The sequence below is a fragment of the Lepidochelys olivacea genome, assembly GCF_965140295.1.
Source record: "Lepidochelys olivacea isolate rLepOli2 genome assembly, chromosome: 7".
Classification (NCBI taxonomy): domain Eukaryota; kingdom Metazoa; phylum Chordata; order Testudines; family Cheloniidae; genus Lepidochelys; species Lepidochelys olivacea.
In genome coordinates this window covers 50,183,615-50,201,109 of record NC_140417.1, presented here as the reverse complement: position 1 = coordinate 50,201,109, position 17,495 = coordinate 50,183,615, and the positions used below count along the sequence as shown (strand labels likewise).

The window sequence follows — 17,495 nt, the reverse complement described above, 5'->3', positions numbered from 1 at the left end:
GCAGAGGTGAGTTGGGGCAGGGAGGAGCGAGGAAGGCCGCCCGCACAGCAGCAGGTAACCCAGGCCGGGGAGGGGCGGGGGGACCACTCCCCACCCCAGTTCACCTCTGCCTCCCTGGGCCTGAGTGCAAAGCTGCCGCCTGCTTCTCAGCCCTCCCAGGCTTCCCGCATGAACAGCTGATTCTCGGGAAGCTGGGGGTGGGGGGTGCGAAGAAGCAGAGTGGGGTGGCACGTTCAGGGGAGGAGGCAGAGCGGAGGTGAGGTGAGCTGGGGCTGGGGAGCTCTGCACCCACCAAATTTTCCCTGTGGGTGCTCCAGCCCCGGAGCACCCACGGAGTCGGCGCCTAAGGCGCCACTTTTGATGTGATCAGTGGGGTGAGCGGACGCTCCCCCGCCCCTAGGAGCCAGAGGGACCTGCCAGATGCTTTTTGGGAGCTGCCCCAGGTAAGCACCGCCAGGACTCCCCACCTTGCGCCCCGGAAGGTCCCTCTGGCTCTTAGGGGTGGGGTGGGCACCCACTACAGTGGCCCACGAGACCCTCCTGCCCAGTTCTGGAGGCAGTCAGGGGACAGGGGAGGGGGGTGGATGGGGCAGGGGTTCCGGGGGGGGGGGTCAAAAAACGTGGGGGGTTGGATGGGGCAGGAGTTCCCAGGGGCGGGGGGGGCACGACCCCCTCGTGGGGTGAGGAGGGAACTGGTTGTTAAGATTTTGGCAGCTTATCACTGCACACATCCTAACAATTTTGTCAATGCAGGTGGATGTTGTCAACACAATCTGCACCACATTAAAAAGGTGGGGGCCGTGTAAAAGTCAGAGAACAGTGAGACACACCAGAGCTATTTCCTGGGTGTATCTGTTATTGTGTTACTAGAATTCAAAAGCAATAAAGTGAAGACCTCAAGTTTCTAATACTACCTCAGTGGATGCTGCATTTCCAGTCTCCTCCACCAGGGGGTAGTGTCATGAGGATTAGATTGGGCTTGCACAGCCACAGATCAGGTGGCATTCCCATGCACTTGGATATCGAGGGAATTGGAACAGAGCCACTGCCCCACCAATGGCACATTTAGGGACGGGGTGGTGGTGGAAGAGAGTGTGAGGGTGGGGGAAGGGGAGGAAGAGAGGCAGAAGTCGGGAGAAGAGTGAATGTAGAGCCAGGCTCTCACATAGCAAAGGAGAGCTTTGCCCGCTAGGTCTGACTGTCTCAGCCAGGCAGAATAGGCACTAACCAGGAAAGAACCTGGCAGCCGTTTGAGAAGAATGGAACCAGGAACAATAGGCAGCACATTGTGTTCTAAAGGAAGAGGCCATGCCAGGGAAACGTGACAGCTCTTGGGTTTTTTTAATCATGGGCCCGGCTGCTCAGGGGAGCCGGGGCAGGGTAACTCAGATTTTATAGCATCATTCCAGAGCATCCAGCGACACCTCACGTGGCTTGGCTGGGCACGATCCTGCACATCCTGAGTACTCCCTTAAAGGGGTCACATGTCCTCCACTCCCATTGACTTCAGTGAGCGTGACCAGGCCCCATGGATGGCCTGGGGCAGTGACCTACATCCATGTACCCAGCTGGGGAAAAGAGGCTGTGTGGGGATTGGGCACAGGTCCAGCTTCACTAACATCCTCGTTAAGGCTCTGTGGGAAGCTAACTGTGTGAACATGCAGACAAGACCTCACAAGGCGGTGTCACAAAGAGCAGGGGAGGCAGAGCTAATTCAAAGAGCTGGAGGGAACACCAGGGGATTTGCAGTGGGACAGCTGCAGTCGACACAGCAGGAGCATAACTCTAGTCATGGGCACTTTAGTGGCAGAGATCTGCACCCTGATGATGCCAGCAGAGACCTAGGGGTGGCAAGGGGAACGGGCAAGTTAGGAGTTTGTTGATGCTTTTCTGTCTGTTACAGCAGACCTCCAACCAGACTGGGGAAGGGCCACTATGCACACACATACACAGCTCCTGCCCCCAATCGCTTAGCATCTAATTTAAGACAAGACGCAACAGTGCAAGACACAATAGCTGTGGAAGTGGGAGGCAGGGCGTGGATGGCATGAAGAGATGACGCAGCTTTCACAAGCCAACAAGCCCGATTCAATGTAAACATTCCTGCTGCTGTACTGCGGCTTTAAATTAGCTTCCCAGCCCTCACCTGTCCTCAGCCCATCCACATAGCCCCCGCCTGACTCGCTTCATATCTGTCCAGCGCGCCGTTGCAGCCTCAGCCCGACCTTGGGGGTTAACAAGCAGCTGCCTCTGCCTAGAGCTTTCTGGAGCTCTGCTTCCATTTCCAGCTAGGCAGGTGGCTGCCAGAGAACGGAGCAGTGAGCGGGGCGATTTTGCTTATTCAGAGGCACTGGTGTCACGTACCTGGGAGGCGACAGCCTGCTCTGGGCAGCGCTTGGGCTACCTCTCCAGAAATAGTGGCTTCTCTTCTGACACCGTCTGACTAGAGAGGGACTGTACCCAGAGGGAAGAGCAACAGCCACTGATCCGAGATGGACCTAAATAATGGGGCTGTGATATCAGACCCCAGAACAGCCTAAAAGGGATTGTTCATGGTGGTGCAAGAAGTAACAGACATGGACCTCAGAGGCGCTAAGTCGGGATTGAGTGGCACTGGCAGAGCTGGGATGGGATAGAAGCACAGGGCTGGCATAGCAGGGGGCTGCAGATTGGGACTAAGGGGTACTGGAGGAGCTCCATGCAGGGAACCCTTCAAAGCTCTTTCAACCAAGTATCATGCAGGGACCAACCCTACTTAGCTTGTGAGATCTGAGAAGAACAGAGCCGAAGTGAGACGGCTGCAGATCATAAAGAAACCCCAGGAAAGAGCCTTCATTGAATCTAATAGCCTCAACATCAATCATGGCAGCAGAAAAAAGGAAAATCGGCTGCTGGGTTGTATTAAAAGAATGGGGAGGGGAAAATGCTGTTCTATAAATCAGTGGTTTGTTCACACTTCAAACCCTGTACTTGCATCCTGTCCTTTTAGAGGTGAACGTTGAGAACAGATCAGGAAAAGGCAGTGGGGGGTGGGGGGGGGAGATCAGGGTGATAGAAGGAAGGGGATATTACATACAAGAGCTGGGGGTTGCTGGGGTCAGTGCATCTGGAACTGCAAATTATTCCGATTGGACTTGGCTGAGGTTTGTAAGGATCCTGAAGGATATAGTGGAAATGACATGGTTCCTTCCTATCCCATAACAGGAGAATAGGAGGGAGTCTCAGCTGATGACAACCTGTGGAACTCACTGCCACATCACACTCATGAGTCACATGCTGGAAAGGGAGTTAAAAGGACAGAAACATTTTGGAAGTTTGAGTAACACTGCAGAGCCTGCTAGGTGCATTAGGAGGCATTTTTAAGGGGGCCAAGGATGCTTTTAGACACAACAAATCCTGCATCTTGGCAGGGGGTTAGACTAGATGATCCTTGCGGTCCCTTCTAACCCCATGTGTCTGTGATTGGCTGAAGCACAGAGGCTGGAGCCCAGCCTGTAGGCACTGATGGCTCCTCAGCAAGGTAGCAGGGAGTCTGACTCCTGCTTTCACACCTGAAACCAACTGCCTTTGCACATGGAGCTCTGCAAACCCCTCCAGCAGCTGTCCCAAACCAGGGCAAGGCCTGTGCTTAGCAACAGTCCTGCCCCAGCCCCAGGGCGGGAGGGAGACAGACAGACAATCTCTGACTTCAGTGAGCACTCCCACCCCCTGCGGTCCAGCATGGTGCTGGGGCCACTGGGAGGGGAAAACCCAGCCCATGAATTCTGACAGGAACAATACATCCAAACCATTGCCAGCTCCCAATAACAACCACTCACAATACTCTAAGAGAATTCACCAGCCCCATCCACCAGCTCCTCCCTGTGAAAGACGAGCTGGGACACAGTGCCCCAGGAAGCAAGAGGGAGACTGAGTCCACATGCTGCTTCCTACCAAGTGGCCTGCAGCCTAGCACTGGCTCTGCAGCATCCCAGGCAGCTCGGACATGCCCCCTGCAGTCCCAGGTAACATTAGGTCCTCCACGAGCCAAGCCTGACTTGCACTCCGCAGGAGATACCGATGCGCCTGACCCCAGCACCAGTTCCTGAGCACTGGGGCTTGCACTGAAGTGGGGTCTGTCTTGAGGCCAGAACTCACCATCATCTGGGGCTATGGGGCTGGAATTAAGGAATAGAACACATACAGAGAGGGAGATCAGGCCAAGAAATAACCTCTCATTGCTGGGGGAATCCTACAACTGCACAAAACTAAGCAGGGAAGGATCTTACAATGGCCAGGCTGGGGAGGACAGCATGACCGGGTCAGGGTCCCCCAGCACCTGCTTCAATGGAGATTTAAGGAGAAAACAGCAACACACCGTTGAAACCCTGAGACCCCAGCAGGCCAGATTCAGAGCTGGCATAAGCTGACACCACTCCATTGCAGGCAGGGAAGTTGCACCCATGTACACCAGGTCAAGACTGAGCCCAGACACTCCTGGGGGTCCGGCACGGAAAGCAGTAAAATGAAGTCCGCCTCCTCTGCACACATTGGGTCTGGGGATACCAGGGACACTGCTAAAGATCTACCCCACCCCAGGTGTAGCAGTGATTTCCAGGGCTCTGTGCCCGCTCCTTCCCCCCAGCCAGCTGACTCCCTATACCACAGTTTGCTGGCAGACTTCTGACTCCTGGCTATAGCCTGCTGTGCTCAGGTCAATATTTCTCCTCAGTGCCCTGGAGTGCAATGTGCAGGCACCAGGTAGCATGAACCAATGGGTCCCAATGCCACGAAATGGCTGTAAGTTCAGAGGAGTGGGCAGGATGACACCAAACTTCCAGCGCCTCCAGCAGCGGCAAGGTGCCACTGTCCCTGAGGGCGCACGCAAAGCCACTGCATGAAGAGTGCAGCCCCTGGGGGCTACATCAGGGAGCTCAGGCCGAGGGAAGGCAGCAGGAGGGATCTGAGGTGGGGGGTGGTGGTCAGGAGTGCAGGTGGCAAAGTCCGTCCTGAGGAGGTAGAGAGATCAGACAGACTGGGGGGAGGGGGGTTGAGAAGGACCACAGGGTTGCCCCAGCCCGACCCTCCAGACTTTGCCCAGATGACCCTGCAGAAGACCAGAGCCCAGCCAGAGCCACATACAGAGGGCAGGATGAAACAATTTCACACCAGCACCACTGAGGGTCTGGGGCAGGAGCCAGTGCCTGACACCCCACGAATGAAAGTCAAGGAAGGGGTGGGGACATCTGGCTTTGTGAGAGGGCTCCAGCTAGGGACTCGCAGGGGGCGGCAGAACTCAAACCCTGCCCCCTTCTCACATAAATGGCCATCACATGTGCACCCCCACTCCTGAGACAAACACAGCACACATGGCTGGTGTCACAGCCCTGAGCACGTGCAAGGCTCTGCCGGAGTGGATGGAAACCGCCTCTGGGCGGCCAGCGCTGCGGGGCCCGGCCTCTCACCCCGTGTCGCTGCACCCGCTGGAGGTCAGCATCCCTGGGGGGAGGGGGGGGGGGGGAAGAGATCTACTTGTTATGCTTATAAGATAACATATTCCCCTCCTGCCCAGCAATGGCCCCACACACCCTCCAACTCTACATGCTCAGTCAGCGCACGATCCCACAGGTGCCCCCTACCCGCCTCGGGATGGCTGCCTGCGAGCCCCCTGCCCGCGCAGGCTGAGCAAGGCAGACGCACCCCTGCACGCGCAGGCGGGCATGGCCACAGATGCAGGCATGCTGCACCCACCCCCACACCAGCGTTGGCACAGCACGCGGCCCACGCACACAGACCCCCTCGCCCAGGGCGTGCCCCCCCATGCTGCCTGGCAAAACTTGGGCACCCGCTAGAGCCCAGCCTACCCGCCCCCTTCCCTTTATTTGTGACATTAGCGGTTGTCATGGAAATTAGCGCCATGTCTCGCACAAGGGAGTGAACTGGGGGAGGGGATGGAAGGTAAAACAGCCCCAGCTGGGCGCAGATCAGCCCTCAGCTCCCAAAATCCTGGCCAGGGGGACCCCGCCGCCCCCGCTTCGGGATAGCCCCGCCTGGCAGCCCGGGGCGCCGGCCCGTGGGCACTGTTCCCCGATGGCTCCCGCCCGGTGCCAGCTCCCTGCCAGAGCAGAGCAGAGCAGAGCACCCACCCCCGGCACATGCTGCACCGGGCGCCTGCAGCTAGCTGCAGGGGAAGGAGCCGCTAGTGACTGGGGGGGCGGCAGCTCCCCGGCAAAGTGCCCAGGCTCCGCCGCAGGCTCCTTCCCCAGGTAACTTTGTCCAGGCACCCCCCCCCCCCCACCCTCGGCTCCAGCCGCCTCCTGCTCCTTGTCCCTGCCCCGCCCCCCCGGGAGGCGCAGCGAGTCTCTTGCACCCTCCCTGCCTCCACCCTGCCGTGGGCGCTGCTGTCCCCTTGCCTGGGTGCGGGGGAGAGTCATACCGGAGTCACTCTCTCAACGCGAAGGAGCGGCAGCCGAGCACCTGTCCGAATTACAGCCCGCAGCTCCACACAGCACTGACAGCGGGGCGCGCCCCCTCCCTCCAGATCGGACGAGTTCGAAGCCCGAGCCTGGCCCCGCGCCCCCGGCCGCTCGGGCTCACCTGCAAGCCTGCTCCAGCCGCGGGAAGGTGCCGGGTCCCTCAGCCCTGCCCCAGACGCTCAGGGATCCTGTGCCGCCCGCCCCGCCGTGCCTGGGCTGCGGGAGCCGGGTGTCACTAAGCTGCAGGCTCCGGGGTGGGGGGGGGGTCGAGGGGGGAGCAGACGGAGCCAAGCGCGCTCCCGGCTCCGGGCACCTGGAGCATCTCCCCAGAGTTCGGCGTGGGAAAGTTACAGGGACTGGACCGATAGGGACCCGCCCCGGGGCGGGGCCAGGGCCCGCTGACGTAACCGGCAAACTTTAGGTTCCTACTGCTCTGGGGACCGTGTGCTGCCTGGGCTGGGGCCCCCCAGCTCCCTCTGGGCAGCCCCGGGTCGGCTGCCTGGGGAGGGCAGCGCGGGGCGTCACCGGGCTGCCAGCGGCCCGTAATGGGGAGGGAGGTGCAGGCCGTGGAGAGGAGCACTCCCAGGGTACGGAGTTCCGCGGGGGGGCCCACAGACACTGCAGGTTCCCCCAGGGTGCTCCATAGGGTCAGAAAGGACTACACTGATCATCCAGTCTGACCTGGAGCAGGTGAGCTTTGGGGGCAGCCCACATGTGCAGCACCAGCCTGCCCTCAGTGTCACTAGGGCGCTAGTTCTGGTGCTGAAACATTCACCAGCCCTTCATAGCGGCAAAGTGCCTAACAAATGTGATCTGACTCACACGCACAGGACGAAGATTAGTGTAACAGAAAGGGAAATTGAGGCACTGCATAGTGAAGGCTGCCTCACTGCCAGAGCTGGGATTGGAATCGGGGAGTCATCCCTGGGGTCTAACTACTAGCTTATGCTGAATAGCCCTCTGTTGTTAAATTAGGGTCTGCATTTAATCCTCCTTAGGCTTTGTTTCTTATTTATGTCGGTAGTGTCTCAGGATCCCAGTCAGGATTACAGCCCCATTGTGCTTGTTATGTTATGTGGAAAGAGCCAGCGTTCCCCCAAATGGATGCAAGAATAAAGCTGTGTGAGTAACAGACTGGGCTCTGCAGCAGACTGAAATCCACACAGTGGTACCAAGCCTGCTTTAAACTGAGGTACTAGTTATGGGGAGGGGAAATCCATCTTCACAGGGCATGTTCTGGGCAGCAAACCTGCTCTCATTTGTACTGTGAGATGTCGAATAGTGTGGGCTAGTGGTGGCTCATGGATACCTACAATAGCAGCCTGTGGCTTGGGTTCCCATGGGCTCTCAGGGTGGAAGGCTGTGTTACCTGTCAGCCCATGGATGCTGCCCCCATATCTAGAGGTGGTTGCCTCACTGTCTCACAGCCTAGAGAAACCACCCTCACACTTGCCTTGCCTTTTGCCTGCAAACACCCTGTTCCAATGCCCTAGTTCCTCAAAAACCACCAAAACCCAGAGCAAATTGGACCCAGCTGGCCTGCAGCCTACCCTGGTCCTTCAGAGGGAACTCCCCTGGGTTCTAGCTTCCCACCATCTCCCATGTCAGCCCCAAGGCCAGAAGATTTAGAGCAGGGGTGGCCAACCTGAGCCTGAGAAGGAGGCAGAATTTACCAATGTACCTTGCCAAAGAGCCACAGTAATATGTCAGCAACCTCACATCCTCCCACCTCCCCCCCGCTCCCAGAACCCCCACCACAGCCCCACTGATCAGCGCCTCCTCCCCAGACCTCCTGATCAGCTGTTTCATGGTGTGCAGGAGGCTCTGGGTGTGGGGGAAGGAGCAAGGGCATGGCAGGCTTAGGGAGGGGGCAGGAAGGGGTGGAATGGGGACAGGGCCTCTGGCAGAGCCAGGGGTTGAGCAGTGAGCACCCCCTGGCACACTGGAAAGTTGGCGCCTGTAGCTCCAGCCCTGGAGTCGGTGCCTATACAAGGAGCCGCATATTAACTTTTCAAGAGCTGCATGTGGCTCCGGAGCCACAGGTTGGCCACCCCTGATTTAGAGGAATGGAACTCTCTGCTCCTCCTGTAGGTGAGATGGGGAAAACCTAGCTCTGGCTAGACCCATTGACATAAATTAGAATATTGTTTCCCCAGAATTCCACCTTCTGAATTTTGTTGCTTTAGCTGGCCTTTGTTTATGTTTGGATTGTATACATTAGAACAGATTATTATCATTACTGTAGTCATGCAAGGCCTAGGGGTTGTGCTGGACATGCCCTGGTGTGAGTAGGTCACACTGATGTCATGAGTAGTTAACTTTGTTTCAGTGATGAAATACAAGGTCAACAGTTACTATGGTTTAGTTGTGGGGCTTAGAGTTTAAGGTATTGTCTATGTTTTAGGTTAATTTAGCTGCAAGTACACTCTAGAGAGGTGCAGTCAAGCTGATCTGGGTTCTTGTATAGATGCTACTAGGCTGATGGAAGAATTCTTCTGGCAATATCTTTCCCTGGGGTGAGTTTATTATAGTGCTAGAAAACCCTCTTCTGTTGCTCTAGCAGGTGTTTATGCTACCCTGGGTGTATCGGTAATATTATAGCTATACTACTGTAGTGCTTGTAATGTAGACATACCGTAAGAAGTGGGGATTTGAGTGTTTCCTCATTTGGGCAGTCTATGCACAGTGAGTTCCTGTGTTCTAGCTTCCCGTTGTCCATACAGATGTAGCCTTCCTTTGTTTAGGATATTGGATGCCATAACTACAAGGGCCTTAAGGGCCTGTCCCACTTGTTCTATGCTCCCCGTCCCCAAGTATGTACTTCTAACAGGGGTAGATGAGAGAACAGACGGAAGGCCTCTGTGGCCCCAGTCATGTCACACTAACTTCCCCCCATGCAGATTGCCCCACTATGCCTCAGAGCTAGCGCCTTGTGCAAAGTCTGATCCAGCCTTGGGAGCAGAGATTTCAACAGGGCTAAGGAAAGAAGAGGGTAAGCAAACAAACAGTGCTGGTGTGGAGGCAAAGACAGCCAGGGGATAGGGCACCAGGCTGGGAGTCAGGGAACCAGCTTCTATTCTTGGCTCTGACCACATCTTGCAATGGGACCTTGAGCATGCCACTTCCCCTTTCTGTGTGGCAGCCCCCCACCACCACCCATGCAGTGCTTATCCACTGAGCAGAAAGTGCATGGAGCGAGAGAAGACCAGCACTAAATATGATTAGTAATAATCCCAGGGACTCTCTGATAACATTAACTCACTCCTGCCTTCAGAGCCAGGCTTGATTTGTTTTGCACAGTGAGTGTGAATATCCTTATAAGGGCAGATGGATGGGGGATGGGGAGGTGTAAGGGTTTTACTGCATTACTCCCTGAGTGGCAATGCAATATATGTGTGAAGCTATATGTTCTGATCTTATAGGAGAGGACAGCACATGCTATTCCTTAAATAACACAATAGCCTACATTTTCTTCTACAGCCTTATCATTGGGAACACAGAGGGCTGGATTCTACTCTTGCTTAAACCAGGAGTAAATCCTGTAAAGTCAGTGGAGAGACATTGGTGTGAAATTGCAGTGAGAGAAAAAATCAGGGCCAGCAATGTGTGTGTGCGCGCACACATTGTGTGCTGTGAATTTAAACATCCAGTTTCGATATCTAGCTTTGAAAATCTCAGACACAGGGTTTGCCTCATATATATATATATAGGCTTGGCTGAATTTTTTTTTTTTTTTTTTATAATTTCACCAGAAAATATCAATGTTTATTTTAAAGCTTTTTTAGGTTTTAATTGATTTACATTTTCACAGTTGTGCACAATTTGGGTTTTAAGCATTTTTACAGTTGCGGGAAATTATGTGGTGGTGGTCAGCCAAGGAGGGGAGGTCAGCCAATAATTATTTAATGACAGTAGATATTGATATCCCAAAAGTTAAAGCTTCTACAACCCGTAAAACACAAACTGTCAACATCACAGACCAAAATAAACAAAATAAATCTCCTTAAATCAAACTGTAACAAGTTCTGGAGCAGCCTGTTTCTTACTTTGCCTTTCTGTAAATTTCAATTATTATAGATGGAAATATTTTTCCTCAGTTTATGAGTGCAGTGTGAAATTGACCCTTGCCGACATTTACAGATAAAAATCTTATCCTTCCAAGCCTGTACATACACATACACACACACCCTACAGTACATATGTAATGGTGAAAAGTGAAATCCTAGTTGTATCCTCACTGCTTTCACTAAGGGAGGGGTCATAATTTACAAGGGATGGAGCCTTGGTGTAGCAGGAATACAGGGGGTTGGGCAGTGAAAATGCTCTGAGGCTGAAACCGTGCCCATATTAAGAGAGGCAGGAAAGACTGGGATGGCTCTGTTTAGAAGAGAGGAGTGAGAGCAGACACGACAAAGAGCTACACACTCACAGGTGGAACTGAACAGGCACTTCTCTTCTGCCTGCCTCCTAACTGACTGCTGTTGTGTTCCAAGGAAAGTCAGCACATTTAAAAAGGGGAAAAGGACAGTTTTTTCACACAACACACAATTAGTCTGTGCAACTCACTGCCACAAGATGTCTCTGAGGCCAAGAGCTTAGCAGGATGCTTTAAAAGGCCTGGCCATTTCAATGGATAATGAGAATCATCTAGAGTTATAATAGCAAGGATTAAAAAATCCAATCTCCCCCCGTCTGAATCCCTAGAGTTTGGCTGCTTCACGGGGCAAACTAACCTTGGACTAACAGAGGCTGGAAAGAAAGTTTATCCACCATGGGATACTTTGGGGGTCTTGCACCTTTGTCTCGCAGTGACTGGTGTGAGAGCTGATGTAAAGAGCTGCGCACAAGAATCCATGTACAGTGCACAATGACAAGAGTAAATGCTCCTGCAAACCCATGATCTACACTGAGTGCCATCCGCTGGCACCTTATCTACTAACCAACTATTTGCATCTACCGGAGACAGACATAACGCACTGTCCTAGGAGAGGATCCTCTCTGCTCAGACACAGCATCTGGGGTCTGTTCTGCTCTGTCAGTTCCTCCATTTCCCCCCCTTCGGCACCACTCTGCTGTTCAGGTAAAGCTGGGACCCCTCTGCCCGCTGTTACCTGCATCGTTCATGCCATGGGAACGTTTGAACTAGAGAGAAGGACACATACTGCTGTGATGGGGCCTCTCAGCAGCCCACTGATGTGTGCTATGTAGCTGTTGGGCCTGTCTCCGCATTAGCATCTCTGTTTCGTGTTGGTGCCAGGCTGTCAGACCGAGGGTTTACTTCAGTTTGTTCTGCCACTCAGTGTCGGGTTGGCTAGAAGGAAGCGGAGCCATTTGTGCATTTCGCTGTCAGACGATGTCATTTTCAAAGCAATTCAAGTTTCTGAAGGGGAAAAAAAAGAAAGTTGTCCACAGATAGAAGGTTAAACACCCCAGAAGGGGGTGGACTTGAGAGTTATGATGTCCAGTGTGGAATGGTGTGATTGTCAGTCATATTGATTGACAGCCTCATGAACTGGCTGCAACAGTGAAATACACCTGGCACTAAACTACACCTAGACAAGGGCTAGTGTACAACTGGCCCCACAATCACAGATACACAACTAGACTCTCTTCACGCCTGCCACCCGACTCCCAGGTTGCTGCTGGATGTAGCTAAGAATCTAGCCCCATATGTTGTAAAGAAAGACATTTCATCAATGACATTACTAAATGGCCCTGTCGATTATTAAAAGTGAAAGAATTTGACAAATCCAATTTATTTGTGCCTGCTTATGCTAAGTGCTTCAGTTTTGCATTTCCCTCATTTTGAACAAGGCAAATCAAGGAAGTCTCTTTCATTTTCATTTATAGTCAGTTTCACTTTTTATTATAATCACTTTCTCATATAAATGGCTAGATCTGCAGCATTTGGGTTTCAGACCCTGCAGGAGAAGATTTCTTTATTTAAAAAAACATGTTTTCATTGGAAGAAAAAATGCCATGAACACATTTCTGTGGGTCTCAGGGTTTTTTTGACAGATCGGGGATTTTCCAACATTTAAATTTCAGACCAAATGTGACAGCTCCCCCTTCCATTGAACAAATACACTCATCAAGGAACAGGGAAAGAGACATACAACATCAAATAAATCAGTGACCAACGTACATAGCTGGGGAGCTGGGGGAGCCCCCCGGGCCATGGCCCAGCCATGTTTAAGCAAGGACATAAAAAATAGGCTTGTCACCTGGCTGTTTTGACTGGCCTGGCTGGGTTTTCCAGTCTCCTGCCAGTTGTCGGTCAAGAACTGTAATTTGCTGGGATTTTTGGCATGCACACATGTAGCCGCATGTGCAGCCATTTTGTAACTAGTGGCAATGCATGTGTAAGCAGAGTCAGGATGAGCTCCACCCTGACATCTGGTGGTGAGGTGTGGCAAGTTGTGGAAAAGAACTTCAGGGGCCGATCTCATTTGCATAGGCACACCCACCCCGCCTAGAATGAGGCTACAGCTGCCCAAATGGTCACTTTGGCTGCTGTGGGATCCCCAGTGTCTTTGTTATTGGGGCAGGAAGAATAAATTGTTATTACCCTGATTATGGGAATCAAGGACAGTGGAACTGTACTTGGCCTTTCGTTATGATGGAGGGACTCGCCATCAACTAAGTAGCACTCGCTAGGCAAGGGACATGGGTTCCAAAACTCTGTGAATTGAGAGAGGCTGGAGATAGGTATTAGTATCTGGTGGTGTGGGCCCAAAACATCAATTACACCTCTTTCTCTCGCCACTGTGGAATGTCAGAGCTATTTTTGGGTCTATTAAGAGTCTAGCTACAGGTACTATGCTGAATTCACTTTGGCCTTATGGTGCACCAGCACTAAGGCTTCCACTACTACAAGCTGAAATCACTAAAGAGATAAAATTACTAAGCCTGAAGGGGAGCCGTTCATGAGACGGCTGGCGGACCGGCTTGTGGAGCGGATCAGAGTGAAGCCCTGTGGGGCACTCAGCTTCAGGTCATGTAAGGTGCCCCTTACCTCTTTCCCCACCCCACACACACATGCACATTTTTACCCAGACTGGGGAGTAACACTCTGCAGATGAACTTTTGAACTCTGGGGCTGGACTTTTGGGGTTGTTGGACTTTTTGGACTTTGGGTGATTTTTGGATTGCTGGACTCAAGAGACGTTTGGGTTGTGGGACTCAAGAACCCGAGGGAAAGGACGTGGCCCAATTTGCTGGGGTGGGTCGTTGCTCATGGTTTGGTTGATGAACCCTAGTTGTGCTGTTTTCCCAATTTAATGCTTATGTCGTTTACCTCATGTTATTAAAGATTCTCTGCTACACCGAGACTCTGTGCTTGCGAGAGGGGAAGTATTGCCTTTTTGAGGCGCCCACGGGAGTGTGTAAGATTTTCCCAGGTCACTGGGTGGGGGATCGAGCCAGTTTTGCATTTGCTTTGATGAGAGGGAACCCCTGTGTACTGAACCCGGCCCTTGCTGCTATCAACTTGGCCTGGCAGAAGGATTACACATGTCATGGGTGGGAGTGTGCTGCAGCCGGCCTTCTGGTCCCGTTCTGTGTATGCAGGGTGCTGCATGCTGGGCCCTCACCTGCCAAAACTGCAACAGCTCCTCTCTGTGCCGTGGACTGGCTGGCAAACGGGACAGACCAATCATCTAAAGGTGAGGCCCGGAGGGGTAAGGAGTGGAGACTGGGGCTGGGGAGGGAGGGTCCTCCTTGCAGAGGATGGTAAGGGGGCTCCCTTGAGGGCTGAGGGTCTTGTGTGGGGATGCAAGTTGGGTCTCATTGACTATGGGGGTCAGGATGCTGGTGGGTCTGGGGCCGCTTGAGAGAGGGAAAGGATGGTCAGGCAAAAGGTAAAAATCTCTGATCTCCTCCCTTTAAATGGTTCTCTGCAGTACATAGAAATATGAACTGGGCTTGCTAAGAAAATGCTTTCAGCCCCCAAATCAGAGCATAGCTCTGTGTCCCTTGGGTTTGTATCATCACTATTAATGTTTTGGAAAATGTTACGTACCATATAACCTTGTTATAGTCAGTGCTGTCTGTTCAGTTAAAACCTGTTAAAAAAAAATAGCTGTCATGGCTTGTTACTTTTTTCCTAATTTTCTTCTCTCTTCGACTTTCATCAGCTCTCAGCCCCATGTGCTCCAATAGACCCTGATGTTGCAAAGACTTTTACTCACATACTTAGCTTACTGTCCTATGAATATTGGCTTAAATGGGACAGCTTACAGTGTGTAAAGTTAAGCATGTGTATAATGCTTTACTGCATTAGAGCCAGAATCACCCGAACCAATTTCAACTTCGACAGAGGATTGGAAAATTTACTGTTCACATTTCACCACAAAAATTGTCCAGTCAGGGATTGGAAACTTTATCACATGGTACCAACACAGCAAGAATTGCAAAGTGAGCAATCTGTTGACATTTGTCAAACAGATCATTGGTTGTGATAGTGAGCTCAGCTTTATGTAGAGCCGGGGTATTTATTCCCTGACAAAAATAAAATAAACCGTTAAGATACAGCCTATAAATAGGTACCAGTTAAGTTATCCCAACATTATTAGAGTACTGCCAAGCAAGCTTCTGTAACCCTGAATACCCCAAAGTTAGTGTTAACATTTAAAAATGCACAGGAGCAGAGCCATGGATCTTCTAGCCCTGTGTTCTGTCTGACTGTGGCAACTCTCACTCTAGTGCAGTGTGGTCCAGTGGATAGAGCATGGGTCTAGGGTTCAGGTAACACTGTGTTCTGATCAGTGATCTGCTGTGGGACCTCAGGCAAGTCATTTCACCTTTCTGAGTCTCCGTTTCTCCAGCTGTAAAAAGTAGATGATGATATTCACATTCCTTTGTAAAGTGCTTTGAGATCTAGGGATGAGGAATATAGGAACCAACAGGCTGCTTGGGAGGAAAGGATAGGAAAACCCCCAATGGACTGTTATGGAAACTAATTGTGTAGAAAGAATTTCTGGAAGTCAGGAAATGTTTGTTAAGTTTCTACAAATGACCTTAACTCTGACCCCATCCCCCTGTTCAGTGATCTGCTATTTTAATAGCATCACGATATTGCAAGAAAATGATACATCCAATCAGTGTGTGTTTTGAAAGGTGGCTAAGGCAGAAGTGTTGGTTTGACTGTGACACAGTGTAATCTGTGCTTGGAATTTGCCAGCTGTTGGAGCTCCAGACATCAACCTTTAGAGGGACCTACCAAAAGGAATACAACTAAGATGGCTGCTAGAGGCCTCTGATACCATCTCCCAGCATGCGTGGAGTCAGGGTGGGAGACAGAAGGAACTAGAAACCCCTTCTGAGGCTGGTAGACAGGTTTATAGATCCCAAGGCAGGAAGGGAGCATTACTATCATGTAGTGTGACCCACTGTATTACCCAGGCCATGGAGTCAGGGGTGCTCTGCCCCAGCGAGGGGAGAATCTGATGTGGAGAAGCAGTTTAGTTTCAGTTTTGGTTTGGAAGCTGGGGGACAGACAGCCCAGCTCCAGGCATTTCTGCTACACTTCCACTCCCCTGGAGGGCATTCTTGCATGGCTGTGAGATCTAGTTCCTGGATCAGGCAGTTGCAGACCAGTCCAGAAGGATCCAGGTAGGTGGTGGCTGCTGAGACCCCCACAGGATCCCAGACCAACAAGCCTGGTGGGAGCCTGGAGAGGATCCTGCCCCACCCCTGTGAGCACAGTGAGGAGTCACCTTGAGTGGAGGCACCAGGTGTCAGAAAAGCACTAGGGAGAGAGATGGGGGACTTAAAGTCACACTTCATGGGAGGGGCTACAGAGGTCACAGCTGGACTGTACAAGAAACAAAATTCTTGGAATAAATGTGGGGAGGAGAATCTGTGCCCGGGTCAATGGCCCATCAGGAGAATGAGTGATAGATGTGTATGTAGACCAAGGAAGGAGTTAAGGAGAAGTAATGTAATGATGAATTTCTTGGTGTTCAAACAGTTATTTTGTAATTTTAACCTTAACTTTGAATTCCCAGGATTTCAGACATTTGGGATGATTTGTAGGTATGTATATATACATGAAATCACAGCCTTAAGAACATAAGAATGGCCACACTGAGTCAGACCAAAGGTCCATCTAGCCCAGTATTCTGTCTTACAACAGTGGCCAATGCCAGGTGCCCCAGAGGGAATGAACGGAACAGGCAGTCATCAAGTGATCCATCCCCCTTCCTGACCCAAATCCTCAGCTGGGGTAAACTGGTGTGGCTCCATTGACTGGTGTTATACTGATTTACACCAACTGAAGAGATGGTTCATTATTTTAATTTAACTGAGATCAAGTTACAACCTTAACTGAATTGTAACACAGTTTGTTTCTCAGGGAATTCCTTTAGGTTTTTTTAGATAAATATTTTAAAACATTGAAATCTGAGCCCTTTCTGTCAGTTGTGATCCCTTCTTCAGAGGGAGCCAATGGACTGTGTTTTAGTTAAAGCTGCGGAATGACAACAATCCACATTATTCAGTAAAACATGAGGAATGTTCCACTCACAGTCAATGCTCCAGTCACCTCCTTGAACCCCTGTTTCAGCTGACTGTGCCATAGGAGACTTTCACCTCTTTGGAGCAGAGCTACTCAGTTGATGACACTCATAATCTCAGCTGATTGGGGCTGGGTAACTGAGTCTGTAACCTCCTTGCTCCTTATCATAGAATCATAGAATATTAGGGTTGCAAGAGACCTCAGGAGGTCATCTAGTCCAATCCCCTGCTCAAAGCAGGACCAATCCCCAACTAAATCATCCCAGCCAGGGCTTTGTCAAGCCAGGCCTTAAAAATCTCTAAGGATGGAGATTCCACCACCTCCCTAGGTAACCCATTCCAGTGCTTCACCACCCTCCTAGTGAAATAATGTTTCCTAATATCCAATCTAGACCTCCCATCATTGATCATTAATAAAGATGTTGAACAAAACTGGCCCCAGGACCGACCCCTAGGGCATGCTGCTTGATACCGGCTACCAACTAGACATCGAGCCATTGATCACTACCCGTTGAGCCTGACAAT

General features: G+C 51.7%; 1 protein-coding gene across 2 annotated transcripts in view; it reads right to left on the bottom strand.

Moving 5' to 3' along the window:
* The window catches only part of CAMKV (CaM kinase like vesicle associated), a 64,088-nt gene extending 57,310 nt beyond the window's left edge, over positions 1 to 6,778 (bottom strand). Inside the window, exon 1 of one of the 2 annotated variants that reach the window (XM_084634475.1) lies at positions 6,577 to 6,778. The gene's annotated coding sequence lies outside the window, so the exon portion shown is untranslated. Of the gene's footprint in view, positions 1 to 6,415; positions 6,491 to 6,576 lie in introns of those variants that run through there. The other variant, XM_084634476.1, reaches the window with a different exon arrangement.
* Positions 6,779 to 17,495: the final 10,717 nt, after the last annotated feature.